Below are 22,365 nucleotides of genomic sequence, written 5' to 3'. Positions count from 1 at the left end.
TGAGGAGGCATGTATTGAGAAGACCTTTGCAAACAAGGCTCACACAGCTCTGGGCAAGATTCACCCCTTTACTGAGAATACTAATCAGCCATAGTTGGGGATTTGTTGTGTGGGATCCCCCAACACAACCTGAAATATGCATTTCTCTGCCCCTTCCCCATCATCCTGTTCAAACCCAAACCTGGTGCGTACTCCTAATGAGGTGACACTGAGTCCTAACTTGAAATGAGAGAGCTCCGTGTGGAGCAAGGGCAAGTGTATTCATTGCATTCTCACAGCCTGAAGACAAGGGTGTCTGACTGGAGACCAGATCATGGAAGCGAGCTCCTGGAAAACAGACACAGGGAGGCATGATGGAAATATATCTGTCAGCTGGCCCAAATTCCAAGTGATTCAAGGTTCATTAAGACCACATTTCAGGACAAACGAGCAATGATTCTTGCTTCCACACACACGGAAACAGAACCTAGATGTCATCGAGGGAGTTTAGGTAAGATATGAAAAGCTAGATAATGGTGAAAGCTGAGAGAGAAAAGAATGAATGCCCGAGTATAGCTGTGGGGCAAGATTGGGATGAGATGCACTCTGCTTGCTGTGTGACCCATAAGAGTTGACATAGAGATGAGGGTGCTAGGTGAGTTTAGAGGCCTCTCTAGGGCATTACTAATGCCTCATTTCTCCCAGCAAATCATCTGAATTGCTACCCATACTCTTCTAGACATATCAGGATTGGGCTTTGTGATGTCAAAGCTCACCCAGGGCCACCATTGGCTGGGGAATAGACTTACTGACCTCATAAAGCATGAGGGTGAGGCTTCATGGGGACGGGTATATATAGCAGGGCTCAGGGGCTCTGAGCAGACCACTGTGAGTCCTCCAAATGACTGAGGTGACTGGGAAGCCACAAAGGTCCAGAGTAGTTATGGACTACCCACCTCCTTTTATCCAGGAGACGGTGAAGACCTCTTATCAATTGAGGTCCAGAAAAAATGTCAAGGTGAACTGATCCCAGCCAAACTCCTCTTGCCCATTGACAACACCCCAGAAGACAGCCTCCCCTGTACTTGCCTGGCACGTAACCCTTCTTTGCCCACAACCCTTCTCCTGAAGCCATCGTTCCCACCTGTCTTCACACTCTTCAATCAACCAGTGCTATCTTGCTCCCTGTCTTGTTTTTTTCCATTTGGTCAGGGTAATCGTGAGGGTGAATAATCCCATTCCGGCAAAGCTGCCCAAGAAATCTTCTCTGAATACTCCGACCACAAAAAAGCTTAAGAAAATCAGATGCTCAAATCTCTGGAGCCAGTGTTCCAAGGCGAAGGAGCAGCTGAATTAGAAGGAACTAGAGGAAGTCCCAGAGACCATGGAGACCCTTCACATTTCAGTAAATCAGAATGAATCAGAGGAGGTCTCTGAGACCATGGAGACCCCTGCCATTCCAGCTAATCAGAAGGAACCAGAGGACGTCCTGGAAACCACGGAGAGCCCAGCCATTCCAGCTAATCAGAATGAATCAGAGGAGGTCCCAGAGACCATGGAGGCCCCTGCATTTAAAGCTAATCAGAATGAACCAGAGGAGGTCCCAGAGACCTTGGAGATCCCTGCCATTTCAGCTAATCAGAAAGAAACAGAGGAGGTCCCAGTGAACAAGGAGAACCCTGCCATTACAGCTGGACCAGTGGGCAGCCAGTGACATCGGGGCATGGCTAAATAACTCAAAAATGCTTGGGGGTCTTGCCGCTGATTACTGGCCAAAAGTACAGATGCTGAATATTATAGCAAGTGCATACACTAATAACGAAAATAAAATAAAATCAAGCTGATGTGAAATAATGTTTGTCTCTGAGTTCTCTGATCGTGGGGAGCAGAGAGGGCAGGGAAGGGATAAGTGTGTGAGGAGGGAGGGAGATGGCTTCTGTGGAGTTGGAGATGGGACCAGAAGGTCCAGTTTGCCAGAAATTAGGGGGAAGAATTGGTTCCAAACTGTGCTTCAAAGACACACTTCTCATGAGAGAAGAGGAAGAGGACTTGGAGATTCTCTGTGTGACTGCAGAGATGGACACTTAGCTGGGGAGCGGTGTCGTATGTGGTGGGGCAGTGCCATTGGTTTAAAGGCATACAAAGGAACTGCCCCATCAAAAGAATGGCATATGGACGTTTGCAGCAACATGGAAAGCAGAAGATTGAGTAAAATAACTCAGACAGAGATTGACAAATACTGTATGATATCACTTATAGAATGTAAACATACCGCAAAGTAGGGAATATGATAACAATGCAGGTGCACAAATACAGAGAAGCATCTCCTGGTTACCAGCGGGGAGGGGAAGAGGGCAGGGCAAAACAGAGGTGGGGGAGTGGGAAGCACACACTAATAGTTAGGTGGAAGATGAGCTCAGGAATGCATTGTACAACATGGGGAATAGAGCCAGAACTTTGTCATAACTATAAATGGAATGCAAGCTTTAACAGTTGTATAATCAGAACGAAAACGAAAGAAAGAGGGGAGAGGAAGGAGGGAAGAAAGGAAGGAAACGAAGGGCGTTTTTGGACCTCAAAACTTTAATACTGATTAGGCCCTTTTTATCAAAGCATTCTATTTAATTTTATTTATTTTAATTGGTGGGTATTTACTCTACAATATTGCGGTGATTTTTGCCATACATTGACATGAATCAGCCATGGGAGTACATATATTCCCCATCCTGATTCCCCCTCACATCTTCCTCCCAATCCAATTCCTATGGGTCAGCCCAGTGAAACAGTCCGGGGCACCCTGTCTTATGCATCGAACATGGACTGGCTATCCCTGTCACATAGGATAATATATATGTTTCAGTGCTATTCTCTCAGATCATCCCACCCTCGCCTTCTCCCACAGTATCCAAAAGATTATTCTGCAAATCTGTGCCTCTTTTGCTGTCTCCTATATAGGGTTATCACCTCCATCTTCCTAAATTCAATATATATGCCTTAGTATAGTGTAATGGTGTTTTTCTTTCTGACTTACTTCGCTCTGTGTAATAGGCTCCAGTTTCACCCACCTCCTTAGTATGCATTCACATATGTCCTTTCTAATGACTGAGCAATATTCCATTGTGTCTATGTACCACAGCTTTCTTACCTATTTGTCTGCTGATGGACATCGAGGTTTCTTCCATGCCCTCGTTATTGTAAGCAGTGCTCTGATGAACACTGGAGCACATGTGTCTTTTTCACTTCTGGGTGGATCAGTATTTGAATGTAGAGAAAGCATGATGACTATTAGCCTGTTAGTGGTAAACACTGCACATGAGTTTGGTTGCAGGAGTGGGACGAAAGTTGGAGATGGTTGTTTCAAACCGGCTGAGAGTGCTCAGATGGTCATGTGTGGTGCTGTCTTGCTGGGGGACATCTCTGGTTGCTCTGTTCTCACCAGCAACGGAGGATTTTCTTTCCTTCCTTTCATTTCCCTTGTTTCCCTTTCACCTACTTTCCTCGCTACATGAATTTCTTTCACAAATATTCAGTGTGCAGCGCTGTGCTGTGCTTCTTTGTTCAGCCATGTCCAACTGTTTGAAACCGTATGGACTGTAGCCTGCCAGGCTGCTCTGTCCATGGGGATTCGCCAGGCAAGCATACTGGAGCAATCTGCCATCCGCCCTAAAGAATATCTTCCCAACACAGGGATTGCATCCTGGTCTCCCTTGTTACAGGTGGGTTTTTTTTTTTTTTTTTTTTTTAATACTATCTGAACCATCAGGAAACACTAAAATTTGGCTTCATCTGACACTATGTTTTTCATATCTGTAAGATCAATGGGGTATATTTTATGATTTCCATGACTCTCCTTATTTTTAGAACACATAAAACACATTTATTCCTAATATCCTAATGTCTCTGTCTGCAATTAGTAAAATCTATGCCACTTCTGAATGAGTTTCAGTTCTCAGTGTAATTTTAGTATGATTATCTTTACCTTCCTTAGATTTAATATGTTCTTAAAGTGGTTTGGGGCTAGTTCCATATTCTTCTTGTGAATTGGCTGCTCATGTCTTTCAAGATGTGTTCATAAATTTAAAGGCCAGTGATATAACTTTCTTATCAGGTGTTTGCTCGAGCCATTTCCACATTTTTCTATCAGCTTTTAAGATCTTCTAAAATTTCTAAGAGTCATCCTTTGGGTTTGTTTATGGCCTGCTTTTTCTACCCCTAAAAATGTTCAGCAGTGTGATGGACTGTGGGTGAGTAAGCAACAAATGGACGACAGGATGTGAACACTTCACAGGAAACCCAGGAAGACCCACTAAGCCATCAAACTGTCCCCAGGGGTGCACCTCAGGCTGATTGACCCTATGAGTCAATTGAACAAATGAGGAATGAGGTGGAGCACACAATCCATTCCCCTTTCCTCCAGAGCCAACCAGCTCAATGAGAGACCATGGGAACTAGATGCACAGGACAGTATGCCTCAGTGTTTCATCCAAGAAGCTGGAAGCTTGTGGCAGCTACTCATGGAAATGATTCCCACCTTGGTTTTGGCTGTGAGGTAAGCTCCAAGGGAGATTCCATCAATAAAACGACACAAGAAATTTGAGAAGGCACGTGTTGGGAAGACCTTTGTACACAAGGCTCACACAGACCTCGTTAAGCTCCACCCCTTGCTGTGAATACTAATCAGCCACAGGTGGGCATTTACTGCATGGGATCCCAGCACAACCAGAAACATGCATTTCTCTGCCAATTCCCCATCACCCTGTTCAAACCCAAGCCTGGGGAGTACTCCTATTGAGGGGACCCTGAGTCCAAATTGAAAGGAAACAGCTCTGTGTAGAGCAAGGGTAAGTGTATTCACTGCATTCTCACATCCTGAAGACTTGGGTTTCCGACTGGAGACCAGAACTTTGAGGCGAGCTCCCGAACACTGAGACAAGGAGGCGCGATGGAAAGGTTTCTGTCGGCTGGCCCAGAACTCAATGGGATTCAACGTGCATTAATTCCACATTGCAGGAGGAACGAGCAATGATTCTTGCTTCCACAGACACGTAAACACAACCTAGTTGTCATGGAGGGAGTTTAGGAAAGATATGAAAAGCTAGATAATGGTGAAAGCTGAGAGAGAACAGAATGAATGCCCGAGGAGTGTGGCTGTAGGGCAAGGTTGGGAGGAGATGCACTCTGCCTGCTGTGTGACCTATCAGAGTTGACAAAGAGATGAGGGTGGCAGGTGAGTTTGGAGGCCTCTTTAGGATATTATTAATGCCTCAATTCTCCCAGTAAATCATCTCAATTGCTCCCGATCCTCCGCTAGACATATCAGCATTTTGCTTTGTGATGTCAAAGCTCACCCAGTGCCACCATTGGCTGGGGAAGAGAGTTGCTGACCTCATAAAGCATGAGGGTGAGGCTCCATGGGGAAGAGTATATATAGCCGTGTGCAAGGGCTCTGAGCAGACCAGTGTGAGTCCTCCAAATCACTGAGGTGACTGGGAAGCCGCAAGGCTCCAGAGTAGTTATGGAATACCCACCTCCTATTATTAAGGAGAAGATGAAGACCTCTTATCAATTGAGGTCAGAAAAAATGTCAAGGTGAACTGAACCCAGCCAAACTCCTCTTGCCCATTGACCCCACCCCAGAAGACACCCTCCCCTGTCCTTGCCTGGCACGTAACGCTTCTCTGCCCACAACGTTTCTCCTGAATCCATCATTCCCACATGTTATCATACTCTTCCCTAAACCAGTGCCATTCTTGCTCACTGTATTGTTTTCTCCAGGTGGCCAGGGTAACCCTGAGGGTGAATAATCCCATTCCAGTAAAGCTGCCCAAGAAATCTCTGCATACTCCGACCACAAAGAATCTTAAGAAAATCAGATGCTCAAAGCTCTGTAGCCAGAGTTCCAAGGCGAATGAGCAGATGAATCAGAAAGAACTAGAGGAGTTCCCAGAGACCATGGAGACCCCTGCAATTCCAGGTAATCAGAATGAATCAGAGGAGGTCCCAGAGACCATGGAGACCCCTGCCATTCCAGCTAATCAGAAAGAACCAGAGGAGGTCCCAGAGACCATGGAGACACCTGACATTCCAGTTAATCAGAATGAATCAGAGGAGGTCCCAGAGACATTGGAGACTCCTGCCATTCCAGCTGATCAGAAGTAACCAGAGGAGGTCCCAGAAACCCTGGAGAGCCCAGCCATTCCAGTTAATCAGAATGAATCAGAGGAGGTCCCATAGACCATGGAGGCCCCTGCATTACAGCTAATCAGAATGAACCAGAAGAGATCCCAGAAACCATGGAGACCCCTGCCATTCCAGCTAATCAGAAAGAACCAAAGGAGGTCCCAGAGAACATGGAGACCCCTGCCATTACAGCTTGGCCAGTGGGCAGCCAGTGACATCAGGACAAGGCTAAAATGCTTGGGAGTCTGGCCGCTGAGTATTGGCCAAAAGTACAGATGCTGAATATTATAGCAACTGCATACACTAATAACAAAAATAAAATAAAATCAAGCTGATGTGAAATAATATTGGTCTCTGAGTTTTCTGATCGTGGGGAGGATATAGGGCAGGGAAGGGATAAGTGTGTTAGGAGGGAGGGAGATGACTTCTGTGGAGTTGGAAATGGGACCAGAAGGGTCAGGTTGCCAGAAAGTAGGGGGAAGAATTGGTTCCAAACTGTGCTTCAAAGACAAACTTCCCATGAGAGAAGAGAAAGACGACTTGGAGTTTATCTGCGCCAGTGGTGAGATGGATATTTAGCAGGGGAACTGTGTCGTATGTGGAGGGGCAGTGCCACTGGTTTAAAGGCACAAAAACGAACTGCCCCATCAAAAAAATGGAATATGGGCATTTGCAGCAACATGGAAGGTAGAATATTGAGTAAAATAACTCAGACAGAGATTGACAAATACTGTATGATATCACTTATAGAATGTAAACTTACCGCAAAGTAGAGCATATGATAATAATGGAGGTGAACAAATATAGAGAAGCATATCCTGGTTACCAGCTGAGAGGGGAAGAGGGCGGGGCAAAACACAGGTGGAGGAGTCGGAAGCACGCCCTGATAGTTAGGTGGAAGATGAGCTCAGGGATGCATTGTGCAATATGGGGAATAGAGCCAGGACTTTGTCATAACTATAAATGGAATGCAAGCTTTAACAGTTGTATAATCAGAACGAAAACGAAAGAAAGAGGGGAGAGGAAGGAGGGAAGAAAGGAAGGAAACGAAGGGCGTTTTTGGACCTCAATACTTTAATACTGATTAGGCCCATTTTATCAAACGATTCTATTTAATTTTATTTATTCTAATTGGTGGGTATTTACTTTACAATATTGTGGTGGTTTTTGCCATACATTGACATGAATCAGCCATGGAAGTACATGTATTCCCCATCCTGATTCCCCTCATATCTTCCTCCCAATCCAATCCTTCTGGATCAGCCCAGTGAAACAGTCCTGGGCACCCTGTCTTATGCATCAAACATGGACTGGCTATCCCTTTCACTTAGGATAATATATATGTTTCAGTGCTATTCTCTCAGATCATCCCACCCTCGCCGTCTCCCTCAGAGTTCAAAAGATTGTTCTGTAAATCTGTGCCTATTTTGCTGTCTCCCATATACGGTTATCATATCCATCTTCCTAAATTCAATATATATGCCTTAGTATAGTGTAGTGGTGTTTTTCTTTCTGACTTACTTCGCTCAGTGTAATAGGCTACAGTTTCATCCACCTCATTAGTATGCATTCACATGTGTTCTTTCTAATGACTGAGCAACATTCCATTATGTCTATGCACCACAGCTTTCTTACCCATTTGTCTGCTGATGGACATCTAGATTGCTTCCATGCCCTGGTTACTGTAAACAGTGCTCTGATGAACATTGCGGCACAAGTGTCCTTTTCACTTCTGGGTGGATCAGTATTTGAATTTAGAGAAAGCATGATGACTATTAGCTTGTTATGGTAAACACTGCACTTGAGTTTGGCTGAAGGAGTGGGACCAAAGTAGGGGATGGTTGTTTCAAACTGACTGAGAGTGCTCAGATGGCCATGTGTGGTGCTGTCCTGCTGGTGTACATCTCTGGATACTCTGTTGTCACAAGCAACGGAGGATTTTCTTTCCTTCCTTTCATTTCCCTTGTTTCCCTTTCACCGTCTCTCCTCTGTACATGAATTTCTTTCACAAATATTCAATGTCCTGTGCTGTGCTGCGCTTCTTTGTTCAGCCATGTCCAACTCTTTGTGATCACATGGACTGTAGCCCTCCAGGCTCCTATGTCCATGGGGATTCTCCAGGCAAGCGTACTGGAGCAATCTGCCATTCCACCCTACAGAATATCTTCCCAACCCAGGGATTGAATCCTGGTCTCCCATGTTACAGGTGGTTTTTTTTTTTTTTTTTTTTTTTTTTTTTTAACTATCTGAGCCATCAGGAAACCCTAAAAATGGACTTCATCTGACACTATGTTTTTCACATCTGTAAGATCAAATGGTGTCTATTTTAAGATTTCCATGACTCTCCTCATTTTTGGAACACATAAAACATATTTATTGCAAGTATCTTAATGTCTCTGTCTGTAGTTACTAAAATATATGCCGCTTCTGCCTGAGTCAGTTCTCAATGGAATTTTAGTATGATTATCTTTACCTACCTTAGATTTAATATATTCTTCAAGTGTTTTGGGGATAGTTCCACATTCTTCCTGTGAATTGGCTGCGCATGTCTTTAAACATGTCTTCATAAATTTAAAGGCCAGTGATATATCTTCCTTATAATGTGTTGGCTTGTGCTACTTGCCCATTTTCTATCACGTTTTAAGATCTTCTAAAATTTCTAAGAGTCATCCTTTGGGTTTGTTTATGGCGTGCTTTTTCTACCTCTAAAAATGTTCAGCAGTGTGATGGACTGTGGGTGAGTAAGCAACAAATGGAAGACAGGATGTGAACACTTCCCAGGAAACCCAGGAAGACCCACTAAGCCAACAAATTATCCCTCACTAGGAGTGAGGAGGTGCACTCACTAGGGGTGCACCTCAGGCTGGTTGACCCTACGAGTCAAATGGACAAATGAGGAATGAGGTGGAGCACACAGTCCATTCCCCTTTCCTCCAGAGCCAACCAGATCAATGAGAGACCATGAGTACTAGATGCACAGGACAGGATGACTCAGTGTTTCATCCAAGAACCTGGAAGCTTGTGGCAGTTACTCATGGAAATGATTTCCACCTTGGTTTTGGCTGTGAGGTATGCTCCCAGGGAGCTTCCAGCAAGAAAACAAGATGAGAAAAGTGATTTGAGAAGGCACGTGTTGCAAAACCTTTGCACACAAGGCTCACATAGCTCTGGGCAAGCTCCACCCCTTGCTGGGAATACTAATCAGCCGCAGGTGGGCATTTCCTGCATGGGATACCCCAGCAAAACCAGAAACATGCATTTTTCTGCCCCTTCCCCATCACCCTGTTCAAACCCAAACCTGGGGAGAACTCCTAGTGAGGTGACCCTGAGTCCTAGACTTGAAACGAGACAGCTCCGTGTGGAGCAAGGGCAAGTGTATTCACTGCATTCTCACAGCCTGAAGACAAGAGTTTCCGACTAGAGACCAGAATATTGAGGCGAGCTCCCGGAACACTGAGACAAAGAAGTGCCATGGAAAGCTTTCTGTTGGCTGGCCCAGAAATCAATGGGATTCAACGTGCATTAATTCCACATTGCAGGAGAAACGAGCAATGAATCTTGCTTCCACAGACACTTAAACACAACCTGGTTGTCATGGAGGGAGTTTAGGCAAGACATGAAAAGCTAGATAATGGTGAAAGCTGAGAGAGAACAGAATGAATGCCCGAAGAGTGTGGCTAACAGGCAAGGTTGGGAGGAAATGCACTCTGCCTGCTGTGTGACCCATCAGAGTTGACAAAGAGATGAGGGTGGCAGGTGAGTTTGGAGGCCTCATTAGGGCATTACTAGTGCCTCATTTCTCCCAGCAAATCATCTGAATTGCTCCCCATCCTCCGCTAGACATATCAGGATAGGGCTTTGTGATGTCAAAGCTCAACCATGGCCACCAATGCCTGGGGAAGAGACTTGCTGACCTCATAAAGCATGAGGGTGAGGCTTCATGGGGACGGGTATATATAGCGGTGCTCAGGGGCTCTGAGCAGACGACTGTGAGTCCTCCAAATGACTGAGGTGACTGGGAAGCCACGAGGCTCCAGAGTAGTTATGGATTACCCACCTCCTGTTGCCCAGGAAAAGATGAAGACCTCTTATCAATTGAGGTCCAGAAAAATAGTCAAGGTGAACTGAACCCAGCCAAACTCCTCTTGCCCATCAACCCCACCCCAGAAGACACCCTCCCCTGTCATTGCCTGGCACTTAACGCTTCTCTGCCCACAACCCTTCTGCTGAAGTCATCGTTCCCACCTGTCTTCAAACTCTTCCCTAAACCAGTGCCATTCTTGCTCCCTGTCTTGTTTTCTCCGTGTGGCCAGGGTAACCGTGAGGGTGAATAAACCCATTCCGGCAATGCTGCCCAAGAAAACTTCTCTGAATACTCCTGCCACAAAAAAGCTTAAGAAAATCAGATGCTCAAATCCCTGGATCCAGAGTTCCAAGGGGAATGAGCAGCTGAATCAGAAGGAACTAGAGGAGGTCCAAGACACCAGGGAGACCCCTGCCATTCCAGTTGATCAGAATCAATCAGTGGAGGTCCCAGAGGCCTCGGAGACACCTGCCATTCCAGCTAATCAGAAGGGCCCAGAGGAGGTCCCGGAAACCATGGAGAGCCCAGCCATTCCAGCTAATCAGAATGAATCAGAGGAGGTCCCAGAGACCATGGAGGCCCCTGCATTTCCAGCTAATCAGAACGAACCATAGGAGGTATCAGAGAACATGGAGACTCATGCAATTCCAGCTGGACCAGTGGGCAGCCAGTGACATCAGGACATGGCTAGACAACTCAGTAATGCTTGGGTGTCTGGCCGCTGGGTACTGGCCAAAAGTTCAAATGCTGAATATTATAGAAACTGCATACACTAATAACGACAATAAAATAAAGTCAAGCTGATGTTAAATAATGTTTGTTTCTGAGTTCTCTGATCATGTGGAGCAGAGAGGTCAGGGAAGGGATAAGTGTGTGAGGAGGGAGGGAGATGGCTTCTGTGGAGTTGGAGATGGGACCAGAAAGTCCAGGTTGCCAGAAAGTAGGGGGAAGAATTGCTTCCAAACTGTGCTTCAAAGACACACTTCCCATGACAGAAGAGGAAGAGGACTTGGAGATTCTCTGTGCGAGTGCAGAGATGGACACTTAGCTGGGAGCTGTGTCGTATATGGTGGGGCTGTACCATTGGTTTAAAGGCATACAAAGGATCTGCCCCATCAAAAGAATGGAATATGAACATTTGCAACAACATTGAATTAGAATATTGAATAAAATAACTCAGGCAGAGATTGACAAATACTGTATGATATCACTTATAGAATGTAAAAATACCGCAAAGAAGAAAATATAATGATAATGCAGGTGCACCAATACAGAGAAGCATCTCCTGTTACCAGGAGGGAGGGGAAGACGGTGTGGCAATACAGAGGTGGGGGAGTAGGAAGCACGCACTGATAGTTAGGTGGAAGATGAGCCCAGGGATGCATTGTACAACATGGGCAATAAAGGCAGGACTTTGCCATAACTATAAATGGAAAGCAAGCTTTAACAGTTGTATAATCAGAAAGAAAAGGAAAGAAAGAGCGGGGAGGAAGGAACGAAGAAAGGATGGAAAAGAAGGGCGTTTATGGAGGTCAATAATTGAATACTGATTAAGCCCGTTTTATCAAAGGATTCTATTTAATTTTATTTATTTTAATTGCTGGGTATTTACTCTACAATATTGTGGTGGATTTTCCCATACATTGACATGAATCAGCCATGGAAGTACATGTATTCCCCATCCTGATTTCCCCTCACATCTTCCTCCCAATCCAATCCTTCTGGGTCAGCCCAGTGAAACAGTCCTGGGCACCCTGTCTTATGCATCGAACATGGACTGGCTATCCCTTTCACTTAGGATAATATATATGTTTCAGTGCTATTCTCTCAGATCATCCCACCCTCGCCGTCTCCCACAGAGTTCAAAAGATTGTTCTGTAACTCTGTGCCTCTTTTTGCTGTCTCCCATATAGGGTTTTCATATCCATCTTCCTAAATTCAATATATATGCCTTAGTATAGTGTAGTGGTGTTTTTCTTTCTGACTTACTTCGCTCTGTGTAATAGGCTCCAGTTTCATCCACCTCATTAATATAGATGCACATGTGTTCTTTTTAATGGCTGAGCAATATTACAGTATGTCTATGCACCACAGCTGTCTTACCCATTTGTCTGCTGATGGACATCTAGATTGTTTCCATGCCCTGGTTATTGTAAACAGTGCTCTGATGAACATTGGGGCACAAGTGTCCTTTTCACTTCTGGGTGGATCAGTATTTGAATGTAGAGAAAGCATGATGACTATTAGCCTGTTATGGTAAACACTGCACTTGAGTTTGGTTGAAGGAGTGGGACCAAAGTTGGGGATGGTTGTTTCAAAAAGACTGAGAGTGCTCAGATGGCCATGTGTGGTGCTGTCCTGCTGGTGGACATCTCTGGATACTCTGTTCTCACAAGCAACGGAGGATTTTCTTTCCTTCCTTTCATTTCCCTTGTTTCCCTTTCACCCACTCTCCTCTGAACATGAATTTTTTTCACAAATATTCAATGTCCTGTGCTGTGCTGTGCTTCTTTGTTCAGCCATGTCCAACTCTTTGTGATCCCATGGCCTGTAGCCCGCCAGGCTCCTCTGTCCATGGGGATTCCCCAGGCAAGCATACTGGAGCAATCTGCCATTCCGCCCTACAGAATATCTTCCCAACCCAGGGATTGAATCCTGGTCTCCCATGTTACAGGTGGGTTTCTTTTTTTTTAACTATCTGAGCCATCAGGAAACCCTAAAAATGGGCTTCATCTGACACTATGTTTTTCATATCTGTAAGATCAAATGGGGTCGATTTAAAGATTTCCATGACTCTTCTTATTTTTAGAACACATAAAACATATTTATTGCAAGTATCCTAATGTCTCTGTCTGCAGTTACTAAAATCTAGGCCACTTCTGCCTGAGTTTCAGTTCTCAATGGAATTTTAGTATGATTATCTTTACCTACCTTAGATTTAATATATTCTTCATGTGCTTTGGGGATAGTTCCACATTCTTCCTGTGAATTGGCTGCTCATGTCTTTAAACATGTCTTCATAAATTTAAAGGCCAGTGATATGTCTTTCTTATAATGTGTTGGCTCATGCCACATGCCCATTTTTCTATCATTTTTTAAGATCTTCTAAAATTTCTAAGAGTCATCCTTTGGGTTTGTTTATGGCGTGGTTTTTCTACCTCTAAAAATGTTCAGCAGTGTGATGGACTGTTGGTGAGTAAGCAACAAATGGAAGACAGGATGTGAACACTTCCCAGGAAACCCAGGAAGACCCACTAAGCCAACAAATTGTCCCCAGGGGTGCACCTCAGGCTGGTTGACCCTACGAGTCAAATGGACAAATGAGGAATGAGGTGGAGCACACAGTCCATTCCCCTTTCCTCCAGAGCCAACCAGCTCAATGAGAGACCATGGGAACTAGATGCACAGGACAGGATGACTCAGTGTTTCATCCAAGAAGCTGGAAGCTTGTGGCAGTTACTCATGGAAATGATTTCCACCTTGGTTTTGGCTGTGAGGTATGCTCCCAGGGTGCTTCCAGCAAGAAAACAAGATGAGAAACGTGATTTGAGAAGGCACGTGTTGCAAAGACCTTTGCACACAAGGCTCACACAGCTCTGGGCAAGCTCCACCCCTTGCTGGGAATACTAATCAGCCGCAGGTGGGCATTTCCTGCATGGGATCCCCCAGCACAACCAGAAACATGCATTTTTCTGCCCCTTCCCCATCACCCTGTTCAAATCCAAACCTGGGGAGAACTCCTAGTGAGGTGACCCTGAGTCCTAGACTTGAAATGAGAAAGCTCCGTGTGAAACAAGGGCAAGTGTATTCACTGCATTCTCACAGCCTGAAGACAAGAGTTTCCGACTAGAGACCAGAACATTGAGGCGAGCTCCCGGAACACTGAGACAAGGAGGCGCCATGGAAAGGTTTCTGTTGGCTGGACCAGAATTCAATGGGATTCAACGTGCATTAATTCCACATTGCAGGACGAACGAGCAATGATTCTTGCTTCCACAGACACTTAAACACAACCTGGTTGTCATGGAGGGAGTTTAGGCAAGATATGAAAAGCTAGATAATGGTGAAAGCTTAGAGAGAACAGAATGAATGCCCGAGGAGTGTGGCTGTCGGGCAAGGTTGGGAGGAAATGCAATCTGCCTGCTTTGCGACCCATCAGAGTTAACATAGTGATGAGTTTGGCAGGTGAGTTGGAGGCCTCATTAGGTCATTACTAGTGCCTCATTTCTCCCAGCAAATCATCTGAATTGCTCCCCATCCTCCGCTAGACATATCAGGATAGGGCTTTGTGATGTTAAAGCTCAACCAGGGCCACCATAGGCTGGCGAAGAGACTTGCTGACCTCATAAAGCATGAGGGTGAGGCTTCATGGGGACGGATATAAATAGCGGTGCTCAGGGGCTCTGAGCAGACCACTGTGAGTCCTCCAGATGACTGAGGTGACTGGGAAGCCACGAGGCTCCAGAGTAGTTATGGAATACCCACCTCCTGTTGCCCAGGAAACGATTAAGACGTCTTATCAATTGAGGTCCAGAAAAAAAGTCAAGGTGACCTGAACCCAGCCAAATTCCTCTTGCCCATCAACCCCACCCCAGAAGACACCCTCCACTGTCCCAGCCTGGCACGTAATGCTTCTCTGCCCACAACCCTTCTGCTGAAGTCATCGTTCCCACCTGTCTTCACACTCTTCCCTACACCAGGGCCATTCTTGCTCCCTGTCTTGTTTTCTCCGTGTGGCCACGGTAACCGTGAGGGTGAATAAACCGATTCCAGCAATGCTGTCCAAGAAAACTTCTCTGAATACTCCTGCCACAAAAAAGCTTAAGAAAATCAGATGCTCAAATCCCTGGAGCCGGAGTTCCAAGGGGAATGAGTAGCTGAATCAGAAGGAACTAGAGGAGGACCAAGACACCAGGGAGAGCCCTGCCATTGCAGTGGATCAGAATGAATCAGTGGAGGTCCCAGAGGCCTTGAAGACACCTGCCATTCCAGCTAATCAGAAGGGACCAGAGGAGGTCCCGGAAACCATGGAGAGCCCAGCCATTCCAGCTAATCAGAATGAATCAGAGGAGGTCCCAGAGACCATGGAGGCCCCTGCATTTCCAGCTAATCAGAACGAACCAGAGGAGGTATCAGAGAACATGGAGACCCATGCAAATCCAGGTGGACCAGTGGGCAGCCAGTGACATCAGGGCATGGCTCGACAACTCAGTAATGCTTGGGTGTCTGGCCGCTGAGTACTGGCCAAAAGTTCAAATGCTGAATATTATAGCAACTGCATACACTAGTAACGAAAATAAAATAAAGTCAAGCTGATGTTAAATAATGTTTGTCTCTGAGTTCTCTGATCATGGGGAGCAGAGAGGTCAGGGAAGGGATAAGTGTGTGAGGAGGGAGGGAGATGGCTTCTGTGGAGTTGGAGATGGGACCAGAAGGTCCAGGTTGCCAGAAAGTAGGGGGAAGTACTGGTTCCAAACTGTGCTTCAAAGACACACTTCCCAAGAGAGAAGAGGAAGAGGACTTGGAGATTCTCTGTGCGAGTGCAGAGATGGACACTTACCTGGGAAGCTGTGTCGTATGTGGTGGGGCTGTGCCATTGGTTTAAAGGCATACAAAGGATCTGGCCCATCAAAAGAATGGAATATGGACATTTGCAAGTACATGGAAGGAAGAATATTGAATAAAATAACTCAGGGAGAGATTGTCAAATACAGTATGATATCACTTATAGAATGTAAACATACTGCTAAGTAGAAAATATAATGATAATGGAGGTGCACAAACACAGAGAAGCATCTCCTGTTACCAGGAGGGAGGGGAAGAGGGTGTGGCAATACAGAGGTGGGCGAGTGGGAAGCACGCACTGATAGTTAGGTGGAAGATGAGCCCAGGGATGCATTGTACAACATGGGCAATAGAGCCATGACTTTGCCATAACTATAAATGGAAAGCAAGCTTTAACAGTTGTATAATCAGAAAGAAAAGGAAAGAAAGAGCGGGGAGGAAGAAAGAAAGAAAGGATGGAAAAGAACGACGATTATGGAGGTCAAAAATTGAATACTGATTAGGCCTTTTTTATCAAAGGATTCTATTTAATTTTATTTACTTTAATTTCTCGGTATTTACTCTACAATATTGTGGTGGATTTTCCCATACATTGACATGAATCAGCCATGGAAGTACATGTATTCCCCATCCTGATTTCCCCTCACATCTTCCTCCCAATCCAATCCCTCTGGGTCAGCCCAGTGAAACAGTCCTGGGCACCCTGTCTTATGCATCGAACATGGACTGGCTATCCCATTCACATTGGATAATATATATGTTTCAGTGCTATTCTCTCAGATCATCCCACCCTCGCCATCTCCCACAGAGTTCAAAAGATTGTTCTGTAAATCTGTGTCTCTTTTGCTGTCTCCCATATACGGTTATCCTATCCATCTGCCTAAATTCAATACATATTCCTTAGTATAGTGTAGTGGTGTTTTTCTTTCTGACTTACTTCACTCTGTGTAATAGGCTACAGTTTCATCCAGCTCATTAGTATGCATTCACATGTGTTCTTTTTAATGGCTGAGCAATATTCCATGATGTCTATGTACCACAGCTTGTTTACCCATTTGACTGCTGATGGACGTCTAGATTGTTTCCATGCCCTGGTTATTGTAAACAGTGCTCTGATGAACATTGGGGCACAAGTGTCCTTTTCACTTCTGGGTGGATCAGTATTTGAATGTAGAGAAAGCATGATGACTATTAGCCTGTTATGGTAAACACTGCACTTGAGTTTGGTTGAAGGAGTGGGACCAAAGTTGGGGATGGTTGTTTCAAAAAGACTGAGAGTGCTCAGATGGCCATGTGTGGTGCTGTCCTGCTGGTGGACATCTCTGGATACTCTGTTCTCACAAGCAACGGAGGATTTTCTTTCCTTCCTTTCATTTCCCTTGTTTCCCTTTCACCCTCTCTCCTCTGAACATGAATTTCTTTCACAAATATTCAATGTCCTGTGCTGTGCTGTGCTTCTTTGTTCAGCCATGTCCAACTCTTTGTGATCCCATGGCCTGTAGCCCGCCAGGCTCCTCTGTCCATGGGGATTCTCCAGGCAAGCATACTGGAGCAATCTGCCATTCCGCCCTACAGAATATCTTCCCAACCCAGGGATTGAATCCTGGTCTCCCATGTTACAGGTGGTTTTTTTTTTTTTTTTTTTTTTTTTTTTTAACTCTCTGAGCCATCAGGAAACCCTAAAAATGGGCTTCATCTGACACTATGTTTTTCATATCTGTAAGATCAAATGGGGTCTCTTTTAAGATTTCCATGGCTCTCCTTATTTTTAGAACACGTAAAACATATTTATTGCAAGTATCCTAATGTCTCTGTCTGCAGTTACTAAAATCTATGCCGCTTCTGCCTGAGTTTCAGTTCTCAAGGGAATTTTAGTATCATTATCTTTACCTACCTTAGATTTAATATATTCTTCAAGTGTTTTGGGGATAGTTCCACATTCTTCCTGTGAATTGGCTGCTCATGTCTTTAATCATGTCTTCATAAATTTAAAGGCCAGTGATATGTCTTTCTTATAATGTGTTGGCTCGTGCTACTTGCCCATTTTCTAGCACGTTTTAAGATCTTCTAAAATTTCTAAGAGTCATCCTTTGGGTTTGTTTATGGCGTGCTTTTTCTACCTCTAAAAATGTTCAGCAGTGTGATGGACTGTGGGTGAGTAAGCAACAAATGGAAGACAGGATGTGAACACTTCCCAGGAAACCCAGGAAGACCCACTAAGCCAACAAATTGTCCCCAGAGGTGCAGCTCAGGCTGGTTGACCCTACGAGTCAAATGGACAAATGAGGAATGAGGGGGAGCACACATTCCATTCCCCTTTCCTCCAGAGCCAACCAGCTCAATGAGAGACCATGGGAACTAGATGCACAGGACAGGATGACTCAGTGTTTCATCCAAGAAGCTGGAAGCTTGTGGCAGTTACTCATGGAAATGATTTCCACCTTGGTTTTGGCTGTGAGGTATGCTCCCAGGGAGCTTCCAGCAAGAAAACAAGATGAGAAAAGTGATTTGAGAAGGCCCGTGTTGCAAAGACCTTTGCACACAAGGCTCACACAGTTCTGGGCAAGGTCCACCCCTTGCTGGGAATACTAATCAGCCGCAGGTGGGCATTTCCTGCATGGGATCCCCCAGCACAACCAGAAACATGCATTTTTCTGCCCCTTCCCCATCACCCTGTTCAAACCCAAACCTGGGGAGAACTCCTAGTGCGGTGACCCTGAGTCCTAGACTTGAAACGAGACAGCTCCGTGTGGAGCAAGGGCAAGTGTATTCACTGCATTCTCACAGCGTGAAGACAAGAGTTTCCGACTAGAGACCAGAACATTGAGGCGAGCTCCCGGAACACTGAGACAAGGAGGCGCCAAGGAAAGGTTTCTGTTGGCTGGCCCAGAATTCATTGGGATACAACGTGCATTAATTCCACATTGCAGGACGAACGAGGAATGATTCTTGCTTCCACAGACACTTAAACACAACCTGGTTGTCATGGAAGGAGTTTAGGCAAGATATGAAAAGCTAGATAATGGTGAAAGCTGAGAGAGAACAGAATGAATGCCCGAGGAGTGTGGCTGTCGGGCAAGGTTGGGAGGAAAAGAACTCTGCCTGCTGTGTGACCCATCAGAGTTGACATAGAGATAAGGGTGGCAGGTGAGTTTGGAGGGCTCATTAGGGCATTACTAGTGCCTCATTTCTCCCAGCAAATCATCTGAATTGCTCCCCATCCTCCGCTAGACATATCGGGATAGTGCTTTGTGATGTCAAATCTCAACCAGGGCCACCATTGGCTGGGGAATAGACTTGCTGACCTCATAAAGCATGAGGGTGAGGCTTCAAGGGGACGGGTATATATAGCATTGTTCATGGGCTCTGAGCAGACCACTGTGAGTGCTCCAGATGACTGAGGTGACTGGGAAGCCACGAGGCTCCAGAGTAGTTATGGAATACCACCTCCTGTTGCCCAGGAAAAGATGAAGACCTCTTATCAATTGAGGTCCAGAAAAATAGTCAAGGTGAACTGAACCCAGCCAAATTCCTCTTGCCCATCAACCCCACCCCAGAAGACACCCTCGCCTGTCCTTGCCTGGCACGTAACACTTCTCTGCCCACAACCCTTCTGCTGAAGTCATCGTTCCCACCTGTCTTCACACTCTTCCCTAAACCAGTGCCATTCTTGCTCCCTGTCTTGTTTTCTCCGTGTGGCCAGGGTAACCGTGAGGGTGAATAAACCCATTCCGACAATGCTGCCCAAGAAAACTTCTCTGAATACTCCTGCCACAAAAAAGCTTAAGAAACTAAGATGCTCAAATCCCTGGAACCAGAGTTCCAAGGGGAATGAGCAGCTGAATCAGAAGGAACTAGAGGAGGTCGGAGACACCAGGGAGACCCCTGCCATTCCAGTTGATCTGAATGAATCAGTGGAGGTCCCAGAGGCCTTGGAGACACCTGCCATTTCAGCTAATCAGAAGGGACCAGAGGAGGTCCCGGAAACCATGGAGAGCCCAGCCATTCCAGCTAATCAGAATGAATCAAAGGAGGTCCCAGAGAACATGGAGGCCCCTGCATTTCCAGCTAATCAGAAAGAACCAGAGGAGGTATCAGAGAACATGGAGACCCAGGCAATTCCAGCTGGACGAGAGGGCAGCTAGTGACATCAGGGCATGGCTAGACAACTCAGTAATGTTTGGCTGTCTGGCGGCTGAGTACTGGCCAAAAGTTCAAATGCTGAATATTATAGCAACTGCATACACTAATAACGAAAATAAAATAAAGTCAAGCTGATGTTAAATAATGTTTGTCTCTGAGTTCTCTGATCATGGGGAGCAGAGAGGTCAGGGAAGGGATAAGTGTGTGAGGAGGGAGGGAGATGGCTTCTGTGGAGTTGGAGATGGGACAAGAAGGTCCAGGTTGCCAGAAAATAGGGGGAAGTATTGGTTCCAAACTGTGCTTCAAAGACACACTTCCCATGAGAGAAGAGGAAGAGGACTTGGAGATTCTCTGTGCGAGTGCAGAGATGGACACTTAGCTGGGAAGCTGTGTCGTATGTGGTGGGGCTGTGCCATTGGTTTAAAGGCATACAAAGGATCTGCCCCATCAAAAGAATGAAATATGGACATTTGCAACAACATGGAAGGTAGAATATTGAATAAAATAACTCAAGCAGAGATTGACAAATACTGTATGAGATCACTTATAGAATGGAAACATACCTCTAAGTAGAAAATATAATGATAATGGAGGTGCACAAACACAGAGAAGCATCTCCTGTTACCAGGAGGGAGGGGAAGAGGGTGTGGAAATACAGAGGTGGGCGAGTGGGAAGCACGCACTGATAGTTAGGTGGAAGATGAGCCCAGGGATGCATTGTACAACATGGGCAATAGAGCCAGGACTTTGCCATAACTATAAATGGAAAGCTAGCTTTAACAGTTGTATAATCAGAAAGAAAAGGAAAGAAAGACCGGGGAGGAAGGAGGGAAGAAAGGATGGAAAAGAAGGGCGTTTTTGGAGGTCAAAAATTGAATACTGATTAGGTCCTTTTTATCAAAGGGTTCTATTTAATTTATTTATTTTAATTGCTGGGTATTTACTCCACAATACTGTGGTGGTTTTTGCCATACATTGCCATGAATCAGCCATGGAAGTACATGTATTCCCCATCCTGATTTCCCCTCACATCTTCCTCCCAATCCAATCCCTCTGGGTCAGCCCAGTGAAACAGTCCTGGGCACCCTGTCTTATGCATCGAACATGGACTGGCTATCCCTTTCACATAGGATAATATATATGTTTCAGTGCTATGCTCTCAGATCATCCCACCCTCGCCGTCTCCCACAGAGTTCAAAAGATTGTTCTGTAAATCTGTGCCTCTTTTGCTGTCTCCCATATAGGGTTATCATCTCCATCTTCCCAAATTCAATATATATGCCTTAGTATAGTGTAATGGTGTTTTTCTTTCTGACTTACTTCGCTCTGTGTAATAGGCTCCAGTTTCTTCCACCTCATTAGTATGTATTCACATGTGTTCTTTTTAATGGCTGAGCAATATTCCATGATGTCTATGTACCACAGCTTGTTTACCCATTTTTCTGCTGCTGGTCATCTAGATTGCTTCCATGCCCTTGTTATTGTAAACAGTGCTCTGATGAACATTGGGGCACAAGTGTCCTTTTCACTTCTGGGTGGATCAGTATTTGAATGAGGAGAAACCATGATGACTATTAGCCTGTTAGTGTAAACACTGCACATGGGTTTGGTTGAAGGAGTGGGACCAAAGTTGGGGATGGTTGTTTCAAACTGACTGAGAGTGCTCAGCTGGCCATGTGTGGTGCTGTCTTGCTGGTGGACATCTCTGGATACTCTGTTCTCACAAGCAACGGAGGATTTTCTTTCCTTCCTTTCATTTCCCTTGTTTCCCTTTCACCCTCTCTCCTCTGTACATGAATTTCTTTCACAAATATTCAATGTCCTGTGCTGTGCTGCGCTTCTTTGTTCAGCCATGTCCAACTCTTTGTGATCCCATGGACTGTAGCTCGCCAGGCTCCTATATCCATGGGGATTCTCCAGGCAAGCATACTGGAGCAATCTGCTTTTCCGCCTTACAGAATATCTTCCCAACCCAGGGTTGAATCCTGTTCTCCCATGTTACAGATGTTTTTTTTTTTTTTTTTTTTTTCTACTCTCTGAGCCATCAGGAAACACAAAAAATGGGCTTTTTCTGACACCATGTTTTTCATATCTGTAAGATCAAATGGGATCTATTTTAAGATTTCCATTACTCTCCTTTTTTTTAGAACACTTAAAACATATTTATTCCAAGTATCCTAATGTCTCTGTCTGCAGTTACTAAAATCTATGCCGCTTCTGCCTGAGTTTCAGTTCTCAAGGGAATTTTAGTATCATTATCTTTACCTTCCTTGGATTTAACATATTCTTCAAGTGTTTTGGGGATAGTTCCACATTCTTCCTGTGAATTGGCTGCTCATGTCTTTAAACATGTCTTCATATATTTAAAGGCCAGTGATATATTTTTCTTATAATGTGTTGGCTCGTGCCAATTG

The sequence above is a fragment of the Dama dama genome, unplaced genomic scaffold (assembly GCF_033118175.1).
Source record: "Dama dama isolate Ldn47 unplaced genomic scaffold, ASM3311817v1 ptg000183l, whole genome shotgun sequence".
NCBI classification, from domain to species: domain Eukaryota; kingdom Metazoa; phylum Chordata; class Mammalia; order Artiodactyla; family Cervidae; genus Dama; species Dama dama.
The sequence above is the reverse complement of the archived record's forward strand: the minus strand, read 5'-3'. Positions refer to the sequence as shown.